General features: G+C 41.4%; 1 protein-coding gene across 1 annotated transcript in view; it reads right to left on the bottom strand.

Moving 5' to 3' along the window:
• Window positions 1–18,914, bottom strand: part of LOC126281216 (myrosinase 1-like) — a 188,669-nt gene that overhangs the window by 133,435 nt on the left and 36,320 nt on the right. The window lies entirely within an intron of this gene.

Raw genomic sequence — 18,914 nt, forward strand, 5'->3', positions numbered from 1 at the left:
TCTCTCAGCCGCTCCTCCATAGAGGCTGCGGCGACTAACCTGTCAGTTTATCATAAGTTTTCATGCGTTCTCATCGGCTCCTGGGTGTATACGTTTCCACCTGACTGCTTCTAACCGCATAGTTCAGCTGCAGTAAACAGCGGTGAAGAATAGTGTACAGTGGTCAATCTTTTCTGCTGGATAAAAATTCAAATAAGTATTTCGTTTTGGAAAGTTTTGAAGGTCTTACATTTTTTTGTTTGTTCTACGTAGTAGGCACGCGCTTTTACTATACGTAAATAACCGTTAAATTCTGTAAACCCGACAAGAAATCTGATTTTGGAATGAAATAATCCCTGACTCGGTTGCCTTTAGGTACTGAAGCAGTTTCAGCAGCGATAAGTGAAAATTTGTGCCGAACTAGGATTCGAACCCGGATTTTCCTTTTCTCCGAGTGGTCGGCTTGACCACTTCGTCTATCCGTACACGCTTCCGGGTTCCATCCAAATTCCCATCTTGTCACACGTTAATGACGTAGCGCCCTATCTCCGTCATTGCTCACCAGCATTCACTGGAGTCCGGCAAGAGTGCAGCACAGAGAGCGCATATGCAGCGAAGAGATCTTCTGTTTTCTCAGTCGCATACTTTCCAAACGAATGGGTCACGAGCTCTAGAGAGACGCTGCAGACGATGCTTACTGTTACCGAAGGTACTCGCGTCGGTCATCTGCTGCAATAACCCATTAATTTCAAATTTCGCGGCACTCTCCTAACGGATACATTTATCGTACATCCCACATTGATATCTGAGGTTATTTCACGCTGTGTTTCTTGTCTGTATCATTTTGCTCAGTCTCTTCTTGGATGATTCTTCCCCATCTCTTGGCGGTAGTGCGTGGCACACTATACTACTTGCCAGCATCTCTGATCGAAAACTTACCTTCTGATGTCTGGGGAGAAAGTAAACATGCCGGTTTCAAAAGGCGCGGCAGTGGTGATATACATGCTGCTTTAAGTGTGCCTTTAAACCTCTGTGGCTACAGCCAGTGGGGGCCGCGTAGACCGAGACAGATAAACTTTTCCAGGGGTCATGGTTTCGAATCCCATCCATGACACGGACAATTTTATGTTCGTCCATGCCTGCTTGCTTTTGTCCCCGAATAAAAATTTGTGAACTACTTGTTTATAGACTTGCTTCAATTTGAAGAAATAATTGATGATTGTCCTGTAAAGTTGTTACGTGCCAGTAGAGAGCGGCTATAGCAGGCATATGTGTGATTCTGACGTCTTTAAAAGATATATATGAATAAAGAGAAAAAGTTTTCCTGGCCATCCTCCCGTATGCAGATGGAATTAAGGCGGAGGTCACTAATTAGGTCACTAGTGTGAACCACTGTAACACGCATGCGTCCAGCAGTGAATTCTTAAGCTACAGCAGACATATATATGTATCGTACGTTACGCTGTTGTTGGTTTGCCTGAATGCCGTGCATTTACTGGGTCCAGAGATCGAGTCTAGGGATAGAGTTTTGACATTCCAAGGTTCCATCCATCACACGCGTTAATATTTAATCCACAGTCGCCAATTTCCATTCCCATAGTCAACCTGGAGGTGAATTTGTGTAGCTTTAACAATACATGTTGCTGCCCCTTAATAGTTGTCGTGTGAATGCAGGATGCCTATAAGCCCATGAATGTTCCAGATATGTGACACCCGTTGATGGTAAGTCAATTCACCTGGATATTTATATGTTTGCTGAATCCTGTGGAGTTGCAGCTGGGCTTGTATTTGAATACAGGACATTTGGTCGAATAAAGGTTCTATAAACGCCTTCGACATCATCAATGTGACAAGAGAGATAGATTTATCGGATCAATATGGTATGTCTTACATAAGTCGTAAATACCTTTGAGAGCACCTCGTTACAGTCATCCATCACCAAGCGCATTTTACTGTTAAGAAGAGGACAACGGTTCGAGTTGAACCCAGGGCATGAGTATTGACATCCAGCAGTGTATTCGTTTGTTCATCTATGACTGTGTGTTATGTTTGTTCCTAGCAATTAGAGTTCCGCTATTGTTCAAAGGCTTCCCACGACTTCTTCCACTGCTCTGTGTCTCGTATTGCCGTGATTGTCCATCAGAAGACTGCAGATCCTTTCGCCATTGTCTTCCTCTTGTCTTTTTTCCTTTTTGAGGCTGTTAGTCTGTTAATTTTTTTTCTAAATAATCACAAATATAATCCAAACAATACGCAGTGTCTCAGAATTTTATTTCAAGACATAAACCTCGTACGACGAAAACCTGAATAACATTGCAAACCGCGTGAAGAAATTGGAGACTTTTGTACTATAGAAAAGTTTTAGGAAATGCATTTCACACCGTTGGATCATACGCAAGCATGGTAACGGAAAGTGAAATAACATTTCGACACAGGTAACGGATGAGATTTGTTGGTATGTAATCGAGCATTGCGATGCATCGTTTTGCTTAACTAGGCCAGCGACTGTAGGATACAGCGAATCACAAGTTTTACTGTTTTCATTCTTCCGATGTTTAAGCTGTGTTCAGCGAACCATACGGAGGTTAAAACCATTAATTGTACTTACGTCACTACTCGTGGTGCAAACGTCTGAGTTCAAACTTCTATGAACGTTTTGAATTGTGATCATATATTTCTTCTAGTAGTCTGCAGAAGATTTAATAGACTACAGTTAAGATTTTTTGACAGTTAGGTGATCCAGCAACGTTATGCTACTTATCCGATAATATTTCCCATTTGTGACAGCTTAAATAGCTGTACGTAAGCGCATAAGTACTCGACACATCCTTACTCGTTTGCTCTTGGTCGAAGTATTCTGTCGTTATTTTCTGAGAAATTGTAGCCACTGCTTTAAACAGTTAGGGATGTTAAGTATTAGGTGCAGCTGTAATAATTTATAATATTTCTTACGCTGAATTGGTAATGGTATCATGTTCTGTTCTGTCTTTTAAGAATATCTCTCCAAATGTTGCTTTTGTGGTTGATATTTTCTCTGCCATAAGACACTCCATCTTTAGTGACTTTAGCTACTTGAAGAAAATTATGTGAATTATAATGAAGCCGATATGCAATAAGGGCAGCTATTTCATTTCTCTCAAACCGCTTTCAAAATTTGGGTAAACACTGATCGAAATATAGCACTCTTTTCGTTCTAGTGAATTCGCACAAACGATAGAAAAACGCAAACAAATAGCTTTCAGCTCTGCACCTCCAGACGACCGTTTCACTCTTCCATCCATTCCGCCACGAGGAAGAGCGCAATCTCTTTGATCACATGGCTCCATATGCTCGCAGAAGGTAATATGTGGATTTAATCTTCATTCCAAAAATGTGCTAAATTATCATTTCAAGTACCAAAAGACGAATATGAGCGGCTTTAGAAAATAAAAAACTTGTTGGTAAAATTGATCTTCCAATCATTATTAGCCTGAAACGTAGATAGTGAGCCCTTAGAAGTAGATTCTTAGATACTTTAGAACCTCTGTGTAGCATATTTATTGGCATTCAGGTCCTGTCGCTGCGATTCGAAAGTTCAGTTAGGTCCATAATCTGCGTCGTAAATTAAGCAATCCTTGGGAGGAAGCAATGTTGACTATTTCCGCTATCAGAGAATACTGATCAGTTGCAGTTATCGATGCTTCTTATATATTCCAAGAGAGATTGCTGGAAATAAATACCTTCCAATTTTTCATGTGAGAACCCTGAAAGATTTTGAAATAAGACAAACTTTATTAACATTCTACTTCTTTCTTCTTACTGTTTATTTATTTATTTCTCAACATAGTCACCCTGGTGATGAACACATTTCTTTACGACGATAGACCAGTTTGTTGATACTGTCATTGTAGATTGTTTGGTTGACGGAGCCACAACCTCACCTCTGCTTGCACCGCTTCATCACTGTCAAAGTGAAGTCCTAGAAAGAGTTCTTACATTTTGAAAACATATGAAAATCGGATGGGGCCTAGTCGGGAGGGTATAGAGAATGATCGGTGTCAGTGAACCCAAGTTGTCGGATTGTTGCAGATGTCGCAGCGCTAATATGTAGTCTAGTATTGTCATGATGTTGGAGAGGTTTGTCCATGACAAGACGAACTCTTCGAATTCATGAAACTGGATTGCAGTATGTTGTTTTTCACGCATCGACCTAATCACTTTACCTACCACCAGGTTACACGCTACAATTCGTAGCCCTCAGCGAAGCGGGAAAGTCGACCGAGTAGTATGCATGAAAGTAATGCCTCAACCGATATTGAGAAGAGAATAAAAAATTCGGAGCATTACTTTTCAGGATGCCCTTGTTAGATGATGGCGCTTCCAGTTATGTGATCATGAAGTCACTTCTAGCTAAGCATTTTAAATTTGCTTGTACTTTCAATCTATTTGTAATAAATCTGTGCTTGATATCAGGATCGAATGTGCGGTAAGCTCAAAAATGTTCAAATGTTTATGAATTTCTAAGGGACCAAACTGCTGAGGTCATCGGTTCTTAGACTTACGCACTACCTAAACTAACTTACGATAAGGACAGCGCACACACACACACACACACACACACACACACACACACACACAGGCATATACACACATGCCCGAGGGAGGACTCGAAACTCCTGCAGTAGGGGCCGCGCAATTCGTGAGTTGGCGCCTTTAACTGCGCAGCCACTCCGCGCGGCGTGCAGTAAGCATTCACATTCAGTGTGAGCTCTAACTCCATTGACAAAATTTCTGATGTTGTTCGGGGATATATTTCTACAACTAAAACTCCAATGATAAATTTCTGATGTTGTTCGGGGATAAGTTTCTACAACTAAAACTCCAACGATAAAATTTCTGATGTTGTTCAGGGATATATTTCTACAACTAAAACTCCAATGATAAAATTTCTGATGTTGTTCGGGGATATACTTCTACTTTGGCTTGCTGGACTGATGGTCTCCACGGTCTCCAGCCACTCATTACAAAGTAATAATGTTTTCTCATTTGTTTAGTCTGTTATCCCCAATCACCAACATTTCAGTAATGGCACCAGTAATGTGAAATCATTAAAATGTATAGTGCAAAACACAGAATGAGACAGGAGTGTATAGATGGTAAAGGTCAATGACATGATTTCTGTCGATGCTAAATTCTTGTGAGTCTTGATTTCAGTATTGTTTTACATAAATTCAGATGAAACCGTGTTCGGTGTTTCATTGGTTACGATACACTTCATGTGTCCAGCTAATTTTTATGATTCATTTCGCTATGAGTCACCAGCTGGTTTTGATGATTCATTTATCAATGGAAAGTGGTGAACTTTGCTTTTGAATCTCTGTGTGTAAGTTGCGCATCCATGTTGCTTGTTTTTAAGCCAATCAATTCATTGCTGACAAATTATTGATATGTTATTATCATTTGATTGCACGGAACCGTAGGAAAAGTATTTTGTATGTGGGTTACATTTAACTGCATCTCAGCACTATGCTCCATCTGTTACATAAATATTTATAATGCAACTACTTAATTCGTCGAATTGCACCTCAACGTGTATGGTAGCATTGTTTCCCCCATCCTGTAACTTCTAACTAATGTATTCCGTGAGAAAAAAATATCTGAAATACTTACCAAAATATAAACCGTGATCGGTCGTTCTGGGGATCACTAATTAAATTTCCGTGTTTTATTTCTCGCTTTAGAATAGAGATTAGAACTAATATTCAATCGGCACACATGGCCTAACAGGTAATGTTAAGCATGATATTTATTCACAGTCACTGTTATAAGGCGATGTCTTATCTGGCGAAGCTTGGCAGGGCTCTGTTAGACAACGCATATCTTTTGGGAAGCGCTAGATAAGAAATATTTAATGTGTAAATTCTCTTCCAGAAATACTGCTACTTCTGTGTTGCAAAGAGACAATAATGTGGATAGATTCCAACGTCATATCGGCGTCGTATTCTTGAAATTTTTAATGTGTTTTTGTAGGTGTTTTAACTTTTAACAGTGAATAATATGTAGGTGTATATAAAACAGCGGGATGTTTCTTTGCATTATCAAGGAATTTTTCTGTTGCTGCTCTGTGTAGCGTGATGTGTATAGGTGTCCACAACCACAACCGCAAAGGTTTTTCAAATGGATCACGAGCAAGGCATTAATGTGCCACCTAAAGGCCATAAAACAGAGGTAGGGAAGGACGCACAGAATGTTGAGATGCGGTTAACTGAAAATGGGCAGTTAGGAGGAAAGGAAACAGAATCTCTGCTTCCAAAAAAAATGGTTGAAATGGCTCTGAGCACTTTGGGAATCAACTTCTGAGGTCATCAGTCCGCTAGAACTTAGAACTACTTAAACCTAACTAACCTAAGGACATCACACACATCCATTCCCAAGGCAGGATTCGAACCTGCGACCTTAGCAGCAGCGAGGTGCCGGACTGAAGCGCCTACAACTGCTCGACCACAGTGACTGGCAGAGAACTGGTATTAGCTTACACTATGACTATCGTCCTGTAAAGCATGTTATTCTACAAAGATTTCGATTGCCAGATCTGAAGGAGCATTTGAACTTTAATTTTTCAGAAATAATTTTGCGTTTACTGAAATGAAGTTAATCATCTTTTGTCAAACTGACTTACTTAGAGGCAAGAGGGATGCAAGCGGGGAAAATACTATGTAGTAAAACGACTTCCGTCTTTAAAGTTTTGAAGTGTACGTGCTGGAGTTGGTTAGGACGGGAAATGAGCAGAAAATGGGGTCTCCGGTGGTGTTGGGAGAAAACCTTCGAAAGAAAAGACTGATTCCAGTTACCAGTGTAGGTTTTATTTTCCAAATGCTTATGCCTAAGGGCTACACTAAACTCAACCGCTACAACAGAAGGCTGCCGCAGTTAAATTGCGCCCCCAAAGGAAGGAACTAGTGGACACGTCCCGTCGCGGACCGAGCTGGCAGGAAAGAGAGAGTCTCCCGAATACCGACCCACTCTCACCTACTCATACTCTGCGCCCCACGTGACTGCTCCACAGTCCTCCCATTGGTGAGAAGACGGTGCTATAGTGGGCGACCCTCCATCAGCAATACTCAACGGTAGCGTCCCTTGTCAGCAATACTACTGTGGGATGATGTGCATATGGGCTGAGTGTGAGTGTTGTACGATACATCCGGCCCAGGCTCAGCCATTGTCTTACCAGAGAGGCAGTACAGTGGGCCACCTGAAAGATAATCAACATGCAAAATCGGAAAAAAAATTGAAAAGCTATTTTTATCTTAATAAAACTGCTCACCGCCTACATAATTTCCATAAGTATTGAAATTAATTACTGAGGAAACTGTGACATTACTTCAAAGCAAAATCAATTATCAGCAAATCAGAAAACCTACTACTTTTCTAAATAAAACAATAATACATCTTTAAGGTGGAATTGAAAGATATCAAAAAAAAATTGCAGTTTCGTTTTGTTAGTTAAATAACGCGGTCGTTTCAATTTATTATTATAGCAGCAAAATGTAGTAAAGCAAGTAGAGTGTGTATAAATGCTTTATTTCTTGTAACTAAAGTCAGTGTGTGTGTGTATATATCTTTTAGAAAAACCACTTTTGTAACCAGCTTTACAGGTGTTCATCCAGAAGCGGCAAAAACCATCTATGCGGCGGTGGTTGACATTGGAACTTCACTGAGGCTTTTTGCAGATGATGCTGTGGTGTATCGAGAGGTTGTAACAATGGAAAATTGTACTGAAATGGAGGAGGATCTGCAGCGAATTGACGCATGGTGCAGGGAATGGCAATTGAATCTCAATGTAGACAAGTGTAATGTGCTGCGAATACATAGAAAGATAGATCCCTATCATTTAGCTACAAACTAGCAGGTCAGCAACTGGAAGCAGTTAATTCCATAAATTATCTATGATGACGTATTAGGAGTGATTTAAAATGGAATGATCAAATAAAGTTAATCGTTGGTAAAGCAGATGCCAGACTGAGATTCATTGGAAGAATCCTAAGGAAATGCAATCCGAAAACAAAGGTAGTAGGTTACAGTACGCTTGTTCGCCCACTGCTTGAATACTGCTCAACAGTGTGGGATTCGTACCAGATAGGGTTGATAGAAGAGATAGAGAAGATCCTACGGAGAGCAGCGCGCTTCGTTACAGGATCATTTAGTAATCGCGAAAGCGTTACTGAGATGATAGATAAACGCCAGTGGAAGACTCTGCAGGAGAGGCGTCAGTAGCTCGGTACGGGCTTTCGTTAAAGTTTTGAGAACATACCTTCGCCGAAGAGTCAATCAGTATATTGCTCCCTCCTACGTATATCTCGCGAAGAGACTATGAGGATAAAATCAGAGAGATTAGAGCCCGCGCAGAAGCACACCGACAATCCTTCTTTCCACGAACAATACGAGACTGGAATAGAAGGGAGAAACGATAGAGATACTCAGGGTACCCTCCGCCACACGGCGTCAGGTGGCTTGCGGAGTATGGATGTACGAGTAGATGTAGACAGCAGATCATCCTGGGCGAACTGGCCGCTATATAACGAAACGGTAGCCATCTGAAGTGCCAAACAAACTGGTATAGGCATGCGTATTCAAATTTAGAGACATGCAAAGAAGCAGAATACGGGGCTGCGGTCGGCAACGCCTATGTAAGACATGTGTCTGGCGCAGTTGTTAGATCGGTTACTGCTGCTAAATGGCAGATTATCAAGATTTAAGTGAGTCTGAACGTGGTGTTATAGTCGGCCCACTAGCGACGGGATACAGCATCTCCGGGGTAGCGGTGAAGTGGGAATTGTCCCCTACTACCATTTCATGAGTGTCTCCTGAATATCAGGGATCCTGTAAAACATCAAATCTCTGACATCGTTGAAGTCAGAGAAAGATTCTGCAAGAACGGGAGCAACGACGAATGAAGAGAATCGTTCAGGGTGACAGAAGTTCAACCCTTCCGCAGATTGCTGCAGGTTTCAGAGCTGGGCCATCAACAACAGTCGGCGTGCGAACCATTCATCGAAACATCAGCGATATGGGCTTTCGGAGCCGAAGGCCCACTCGTGTGCCCTTGATGACTGCACGACACAAAGCTTTACGCCTCGCCTGGGCTCCTCAACACCGACATTGGACTGTTGATAACTGGAAACATGTTGCCTGGTCGGACGAATCTCGTTTCAAATTGTATCGAGTGGATGGGCGTGTACGGGTATGGAGACAACCTCATGAATCCATGGACCCTGAATATCAGCAGGAGACTGTTCATGCTGATGGAGGCTCTGTAATGGTGTGGGGCGTTTGCATTTGAAGTGATGTGGGACCTCTGATAGGTCTAGATAGACCCTAACAGGTGACGCACACGTAAGCATCCTGTCTGATCAACTGCAACCATTCATGTGCATTGCGCATTCTGACGAACTTGGACAATTCCAGCAGAGCAATGCGACATCCCACACGTCAAGAATTGCTACAGTGTGGCTCCAGACACACTCTTCTGAGTTCCCACTGATCACCAAGCTCAGCAGATATGAACATTATTGAGTACATCTGGGATGCCTTGCAACGTGGTGTTCAGAAGAGATCTCCTCCCCCTTACACTTTTACGGATTTATGGACAGCCTTGCACGATTCATGATGTAAATTCCCTCCAGTGCTACTTGAGACATTAATCGAGTCCATGACACATTGTGCCCGGCCGGAGTGGCAGTGCGGTTCTAGGCGCTACAGTCTGGAGCCGAGCGACCGCTACGGTCGCAGGTTCGAATCCTGCCTCGGGCATGGGTGTGTGTGATGTCCTTTGGTTAGTTAGGTTTAATTAGTTCTAAGTTCTAGGCGACTGATGACCTCAGAAGTTAAGTCGCATAGTACTCAGAGCCATTTGAACCATGATACATTGTGTTGCGGGACTTCTACATGTTCGTGGGGGCCTTACAGGATATTGGGCAGGTGTACGAGTTGCTTTGGCTCTTCAGTGAGTATTGATTGTTAAAGAATGATTGTGGCGCCTTTTGTTTGTCTAGATTTATGGTTCAGCTATGGTTTTGTGGAAGTAAACAGTTAGTCACTGTCAAGGAATCGAAGAGTACGAGCTTGAGTCGGTAAGACGACTGTTGTGTTTCTGCGTGTGGTCGACACACATTTCCGTGTGATACTGTGCAATGAGAATTCGGTATCAATTATCAATATAGTTGGAGATTTTCCGTAAATTTTGTTGGTAAGGTTTCGGCAGTTTGTAATGAGAGAGTTTGAATTTTTAAATGAAGATTACATGATGCAGTAACGGTACTAGGCACAATCAGGAACTGCTTGATGAATTTTATTCCAATCTGGCTCCTCGTAATTTTGTTTTGTACTTGATCTGTGGTCAAGCGATCTTTCAGCGACTTGCTTAGTGAAGCCCTGCTGGTGCGCTGAGTCAGTTTGAAGACTGGTGTTCGTGTGCCGTAGATACGGCCGTAAATAAAAGTTTTAAAGTCGACCATTGTTTCTGGTTTTGTTGCCTGTGACAGTTCATTTCACATGGCAATGGATTTGGGTGGTGCGTATAGTTTGAAGATTTTGCAGTAAGAAAACTCTAAGGTAGCTGAGTCTTAGCTATTTGTGTAGATTTGTTGTACACTGTGGATTATTTAATAATCGAGCGTCGTTCTGGATCGTAGGATCAAGTACAGGAAGAAAAGGACCGAAAGTGAATTGTGATTACTACTGTATTTACTCCGTACTCATTGTTAGTGCCGCAGTTATAGAGGTTCCCTTGCACTAGCTGAGTCATTTGAAGATGGAAAACCCAACTGTTACCATTATTCTAGTAGTGACGAGTGGAATTCAATTATATTTATGGTAGACGCACGAGAAGCCAACACCTGAAATACGTGAGTTTTGAAAATCTGCTTTTAAATTGAGCTTGAAAGTGGTGGTGGCGCGTAGTTTTCTCTTTTTTAAAAAACAAATTCTGTCTCGTTCAGTGTATGGAGTAGATATGTAGTCACTCACTCACATCAACGTTTGTCAATGGAAAGCTCTGATTCATTTTAAGTAAACTCTGATTCGTTAAAATTAACCAAGTCCCCGTATTATTATTTTATCCATTATTCTACATAAACTGAAATCCAATTTTGAACTCTGAAAAGAAAATATGTAACAAAGCTTGAAAGTTTAGTGATCTGACGTATAACAAGTAGAGCAATCACTTTCAAGTCAATGATATAAAATAAATAAATTAATGAAGAATATTTAAAAAAGAAAGCAGAGAAGTATTTTATCAAAGTTTAACGACGCAAAGTTTGCTGTCTACGTAATGTTCTGAAAGGTAACATTGGAGTTACAGTTAAAAAAAATATTGAAATTATGAACCAATACACGAATATTTACATACGAAAGAATTCTGATTTAGCACAAAAGACTATATTTAAACTTTATTAGCAGAGGTATCGCTAATCAGAGGGTGTAAATAACTGATATTTATGTCTATAGTAACCAATACATGTCTGGTCCGAGACAACTGCATTATAAAAAATAATTAACCTCAGAACCTTTTAGACATTTTGAAACGCGTAAGTGCTGTAATTAAGAAGTAAGAGTAATTAACTAAATAATTTAGGGCCAAGTACAACGTTGTTATTATCTGCGTAACGAGTTCAATGGTGTCAATCTTACGTGGTAGAGCACGACTGTTCCATATAATTTTCATTAATAGTAACTTTTACGGTGCTCACGTTTGTGGTGTGTTGATGATCTCTATAACTATATATGAGCCTAACGCAAAAAGTTAAAATGGCTCTAAGCCTTATGGGACTTAACACCTAAGGTCATCAGTCGCCTAGACTTTGAACTACTAAAAACCTAACTAACCTAAGGACATCACAAATATCCATGCCCGAGTCAGGATTCGAACCTGCGACCGTAACAGCAGCGCCGTTCCGGACTGTATGGTGGCAGTCAGTACAGTGAGTAAGCCAGAGACTACAGACATGTTTGTAAATAGTACTAGCATTGTGTAACCCCCACTCAAGAAATTTTCTTGAAAAAGGTAGGGCACGGCACACTACAGATTGCATATTTAAGGGACTGGTGAACTGCAGTCAACGGATCGATTATAGTTATGTCTGTAAATAGTAGCAGTATTGAGTAGCCTCCATCCTAACACAATTTCTTGAAAACAGTACGGACTGGACCACTACAGACTGCCAGCTTAAAGGACTTGTGAACGATGATTAACAAATCGGGATTTACGATGGGGCAGTGGTTTGCTGATTTACCATGCACGTCCACAACTTCGAGTGGCCTTGGTGTGATGTCTGTGTGGAAATGTTAGGGCAGACTGAAGGGACGAACGGAGTAGACCTGCTCGTCCCATACCCTCGTCGCGCCCTTCACCATTATATGTAACCATAAGAAAAAATAATCAGACGTTAGAGAATTACTGTGTTTCGGTACATACTGTTCGTACCTCAGATGCGAATGAGTGTTTTTTTATATATGTACAGATATTTTTTTCTCTAAATTTGTCTGGGCCAGGACCATACCGTATGTTAAATTTTCAGTTTCAAGTTAATGGACTTTTAAATAACTAAGTATATCCAACTGAGTGACATTTTAAGTACTGTTTCGAATTTTGATGTAACATAGTTGTTGTGACACCTACTTTCGATAACACATATGGTAACTCACTCTTACATTTGTTCAAATATTATGAATGATGCTTTATTTCAGAAAGAACATTTTTCTTATTTCATGATATGTTCTCCTCCCCCCCACTTTCATGAACCATGGACCTTGTCGTTGGTGGGGAGGCTTGCGTGCCTCAGCGATACAGATAGCCGGACCGTAGGTACAACCACAACGGAGGGGTATCTGTTGAGAGGCCAGACAAACGTGTGGTTCCTGAAGAGGGGCAGCAGCCTTTTCAGTAGTTGCAAGGGCAACAGTCTGGATGATTGACTGATCTGGCCTTGTAACAATAATCAAAACGGCCTTGCTGTGCTGGTACTGCGAACGGCTGAAAGAAAGGGGAAACTACGGCCGTAATTTTTCCCGAGGGCATGCAGCTTTACTGTATGATTAAATGATGATGGCGTCCTCTTGGGTAAAATATTCCGGAGGCAAAATAGTCCCCCATTCGGATCTCCGGGCGGGGACTACTCAGGGGGATGTCGTTATCAGGAGAAAGAAAACTGGCGTTCTACGGATCGGAGCGTGGAATATCAGATCCCTTAATTGGACAGGTAGGTTAGAAAACTTAAAAAGCGAAATGGATAGGCTGAAGTTAGATATAGTGGGAATTAGTGAAGTTCGGTGGCAGGAGGAACAAGACTTCTGGTCAGGTGACTACAGGGTTATAAACACAAAATCAAATAGGGGTAATGCAGGAGTAGGTTTAATAATGAATAGGAAAATAGGAATGCGGGTAAGCTACTACAAACAGCATAGTGAACGCATTATTGTGGCCACGATAGATACGAAGCCCACACCTACTACAGTAGTACAAGTTTATATGCCAACTAGCTCTGCAGATGACGAAGAAATTGAAGAAATGTATGATGAAATAAAAGAAATTATTCAGATAGTGAAGGGAGACGAAAATTTAATAGTAATGGGTGACTGGAATTCGAGTGTAGGAAAAGGGAAAGAAGGAAACGTAGTAGGTGAATATGGATTGGGGCTAAGAAATGAAAGAGGAAGCCGCCTGGTAGAATTTTGCACAGAGCACAACTTAATCATAGCTAACACTTGGTTTCAGAATCATGAAATGAGGTTGTATACATGGAAGAACCCTGGAGATACTAAAAGGTATCAGATAGATTATATAATGGTAAGACAGAGATTTAGGAACCAGGTTTTAAATTGTAAGACATATCCAGGGGCAGATGTGTACTCTGACCATAATCTATTGGTTATGAACTGTAGATTAAAATTGAAGAAACTGCAAAAAGGTGGGAATTTAAGGAGATGGGACCTGGGTAAACTGAAAGAACCAGAGGTTGTACAGAGTTTCAGGGACAGTATAAGGGAGCAATTGACAGGAATGGGGGAAAGAAATACAGTAGAAGAAGAATGGGTAGCTTTGAGGGACGAAGTAGTGAAGGCAGCAGAGGATCACGTAGGTAAAAAGACGAGGGCTTATAGAAATCCTTGGATAACAGAAGAAATATTGAATTTAATGATGAAAGGAGAAAATATAAAAATGCAGTAAATGAAGCAGGAAAAAGGAATACAAACGTCTCAAAAATGAGATCGACAGGAAGTGCAAAATGGCTAAGCAGGCATGGCTGGAGGACAAATGTAAGGATGTAGAGGCATATCTCACTAGGGGTAAGATAGATACTGCCTACAGGAGGATTAAAGGGACCTTTTGAGAAAAGAGAACCACTTGTATGAATATCAAGAGCTCAGATGGAAACCCAGTTCTGGGCAAAGAAGGGAAGGCAGAAAGGTGGAAGGAGTATGTAGAGGGTCTATACAAGGGCGATGTACTTCAGGACAATATTATGGAAATGGAAGAGGATGTAGATGAAGATGAAATGGGAGATACGATACTGCGTGAAGAGTTTGACAGAGCACTGAAAGACCTGAGTCGAAACAAGGCCCCGGAGTAGACAACATTCCATTAGAACTACTGACGGCCTTGGGAGAGCCAGTCCTGACAAAACTCTACCATCTGGTGAGCAAGATGTATGAAACAGGCGAAATACCCTCAGACTTCAAGAAGAATATAATAATTCCAATCCCAAAGAAAGCAGGTGTTGACAGATGTGAAAATTACCGAACTATCAGCTTAATAAGCCACGGCTGCAAAATACTAACACGAATTCTTTACAGACGAATGGTAAAACTGGAGAAGGTCAGTTTGGATTCCGTAGAAATGTTGGAACTCGTGAGGCAATACTGACCCTACGACTTATCTTAGAAGAAAGATTAAGGAAAGGCAAACCTACGTTTCTAGCATTTGTAGACTTATAGAAAGCTTTTGACAATGTTGACTGGAATACTCTTTTTCAAATTCTTAAGGTGGCAGGGGTAAAATACAGGGAGCGAAAGGCTGTTTACAATTTGTACAGAAACCAGATGTCAGTTATAAGAGTCGAGGGACATGAAAGGGAAGCAGTGGTTGGGAAGGGAGTAAGACAGGGTTGCAGCCTCTCCCTGATGTTATTCAATCTGTATATTGAGCAAGCAGTAAAGGAAACAAAAGAAAATTTCAGAGTAGGTATTAAAATCCATGGAGAAGAAATAAAAACTTTGAGGTTCGCCGATGACATTGTAATTCTGTCAGAGACAGCATAGAACCTGGAAGAGCAGTTGAACGGAATTGACAGTGTCTTGAAAGATGGATATAAGATGAACTTCAACAAAAGCAAAACGAGAATAATGGAATGTAGTCGAATTAAGTCGGATGATGCTGAGGGAATTAGATTACGAAATGAGACACTTAAAGTAGTAAAGGAGTTTTGCTATTTGGGGAGCAAAATAACTGATGATGGTCGAAGTAGAGAGGATATAAAATGTAGACTGGCAATGGAAAGGAAAGTGTTTCTGAAGAAGAGGAATTTTTTTAACATCGAGTATAGATTTAAGTGTCAGGAAGTCACTTCTGAAAGTATTTGTATGGAGTGTAGCCATGTATGGAAGTGAAACATGGACGATAAATAGTTTGGACAAGAAGAGAATAGAAGCTTTCGAAATGTGGTGCTACAGAAGAATGCTGAATATTAGATGGGTAGAACACATAACTAATGAGGAAGTATTGAATAGGATTGGGGAGAAGAGAAATTTGTGGCACAACTTGACCAGAAGAAGGGATCGGTTGGTAGGACATGTTCTGAGGCAGCAAGGGATCACCAATTTAGTATTGGAGGGCAGCGTGGAGGGTATAAATCGTAGAGGGAGACCAAGAGATGAATACACTAAACAGATTCAGAAGGATGTAGGTTGCAGTAGGTACTGGGAGATGAAGAAGCTTCCACAGGATAGAGTAGCATGGAGAGCTGCATCAAACTAGTCTCAGGACTGAAGACAACAATAACAACAATGATATGTTCTACGAGGACTGTATTCTAGTACATAGTCTCAATATTTTTGCAGTTTTAAACTTGATCTGTCACTAATGTTGTGAACCTTCCCTTCCTGCCGGCGGTGTAGTCTAGCGGTTCTAGGCGCTTCAGTCTGGAATCACGCGACCGCTACGGTCACAGGTTCGAATCCTGCCTCGGGCATGGATGTGTGTGATGTACTTAGGTTAGTTAGGATTAAGTAGTTCTAATTTCTAGGGGACTTATGACCCCAGATGTTAAATCCCATTCTGCTCAGAGCCATTTTTTAGCCTTCCCTTCCTGTGACGTTTAAACATGCCCACATGTTGGGAGATAAACTGTTTTGAGGGATATTTGGTATAACTAGTATTAATTTATCCACACTGCGTGTTGGATTTTTGCGATGTTCGTTGCTTTAAGAAATTCTCCAGTTGCGAGTATCTCGAATTCCCATTTGTGTAGGGTATGTAAACATCGCTCTTGAATTTGTGCGTCAAGAGGTTGGAAGGCATGTTCCAATTGAGGAATATTTTTTGTAAATACAGTTCAGTAGAAAGAATTTTTGTGCAGATTACAAGAGCTTGACGTCTCGCCCCTCGTATTTGATGGGGCAATTAAGACGATAAATGCATAAGTGTTAGTGCCAATCAATCTGCCTCTCATATAATTTTGGTGGTTTTGCTTTGTCAAGTTCGGTAAAGTGTGTAGAGTATCTTTTTTGTGAGTGCAATTGCTCGTATTTTCCATGCCAGGTAGGAAGATGAAGCTAGGAATCTGAGTTGTGTGTCATCATTCTGATCTTAATTACAATCAATGGTCCTTACAACATGTACCTATAACCGCCTGTCCAAAAATTGGAATATTACTCATTTGGAATGAATGTGGGTATGACAATAAATGCATCGAACTAGGCACAGCCAGGTGGAAGCACGTGGTTTATCTTTACAGTAGCAGTCTAGGATTTCAATTGAATCTTATTTTTGAAGCCAGCTCCGGTAGCGGCAATGTGTCGTGACACGGTTGCCACACATGGCAGTATGCATTCTCGGGCATGAGGTCGCATGGTTAGTTATTTCAGAGCGAAGCGCTGTGACGCCTTCTTAAAGATTTTAGCCGTTGAACGTGAAAGACGACATTTAGCCACTTTCATATTGATTGGTGAAAAGTATCTCTCATCTGTTCTTCACGCTGGCGGTGCTGCATAATGTGTGCCACGCTAGTTTTACATTGGGGAGACGCTACTAATAATCTTCTGGAAGCAAGATGGGAGATATAATTGTTTCATTTTGTCTTATTTCGTTTACTCCTCACTCCATGTGCGAATGCATTGGATGATTGTTTAGGAACTTAGAATTTAATGCATCATGGTGGGAGAGGAAAGAAAAATACAGTAGGGCGGGAATGACATTTCTTCCACCCTAAAACTTTACGTTACCTAAAGCACGATGAAGACTCGCCTTGTGTGAGGAACACCACAAACTTTGACGAAAATCTCTTCCCTCCTCCTGAGATATTTTGGGAGTGAGAAATATGCTTTTGGAAGAGGGAGATGGCAAAACGTGCAACTGCTAAGGGGAGAGTCATTGGCATATTTCAATTCTAACGAAAATTCCTCGCCAACACTCTACAGAAAGAGCCAGTTTTGGAACTGAGAGAGAAATGCAGGAGGGGAAAGAGACAGAAAACCGCGTGTCCCAGATGGCCACCTATTGGTGTTTCTAGCCCAACAGTCGTCTATACTATCTGCAACCGAGTGCCGTTCTGAAATAGAAGAGAAAGGCTAAGTGCCAGAGAGATAGGATGATGCAGAGCTGTCAGCCTTGTAATGATTAAACATTTCAAAACGAACGAGTTTTACCCTCTCACTTTGAAATTGAAAATAACACTGGCGAAAGGGTGGGGATGACAGACGAGAGAGCAGGATTGTGGATTCAAATCAGTATAGAAAAATTGTGTCAGACGGGAAAGATTATAACTGGTCTCATTCAAATTTGACGCATATTGCCACCCCTCCCCCCCTGAGGACAGCGTAATGACCTAACTGTAATGACCTTACTATGGAGAGTCGCTGTGCACGACCAATGGGAGAACTGACGGGCAGCCGAGACGACGGAATTAATGCGATGGATGATGGCTATGTTAAGTGTGCCTTTGCGAGTGGATGGAGTCATCCACGGTCCTCCGGAAGTCGGTATTTAGGCCATGTTAGGTCGTGTCCTGTCGCTCGAGTATTTTGCTCGCGTGTTTCGGTGAAGTTTTGGAAAGTATTGGAATCATTCTTACATCTTAAATGACGATGGGTTCAACAAAAGCATCACCAGATGTCCGTTCCTACTGCACCGTATTCTTAGCTCACTCTGTCGCCAATGTTTGAAATAGTAATCAGTAGTTAGAAGAGAAACATGACTTTCTGGTGTGTCTGCAAATTACGTGAGAGAACCACCATTGGCCCCTCTCGTATGTAACGACCTCGTCATTTCATCACCACATGAATGTAATCCCTTATCTTTACAGAATTAATGTTACGGGGACCACAACTTGCTATGAAACGTTTTACTAATCGTTCATCGTCCATGATTTTGTCCGGGGGTTGATCATGTTTTATCTACTAACTAACCGTGTCCTAAGAAATAAAGACCATTTATATTGTTAAAATAACTTGACGTTCTCTTCCAAGACATCTCCCGCCACCTTCCCACGAGAATCTAAATCAGCTGAAAAGGAGGCTGGAGGGCATTGGAAGTTAATATTCCATTTATCCTATCGCATTCTAAACATCTTGAGGGTATTTTTGTTTTGTCGTGATTCTTTCATCAGACGCGTTTCGCTTCATGGAGGTTAAGCATCATCAGTGGTCTGTAATAAAGTGCCGGCTGGTGTGGCCGTGCAGTTCTA

The sequence above is a fragment of the Schistocerca gregaria genome, chromosome 7, assembly GCF_023897955.1.
Source record: "Schistocerca gregaria isolate iqSchGreg1 chromosome 7, iqSchGreg1.2, whole genome shotgun sequence".
NCBI classification, from domain to species: Eukaryota; Metazoa; Arthropoda; class Insecta; order Orthoptera; family Acrididae; genus Schistocerca; species Schistocerca gregaria.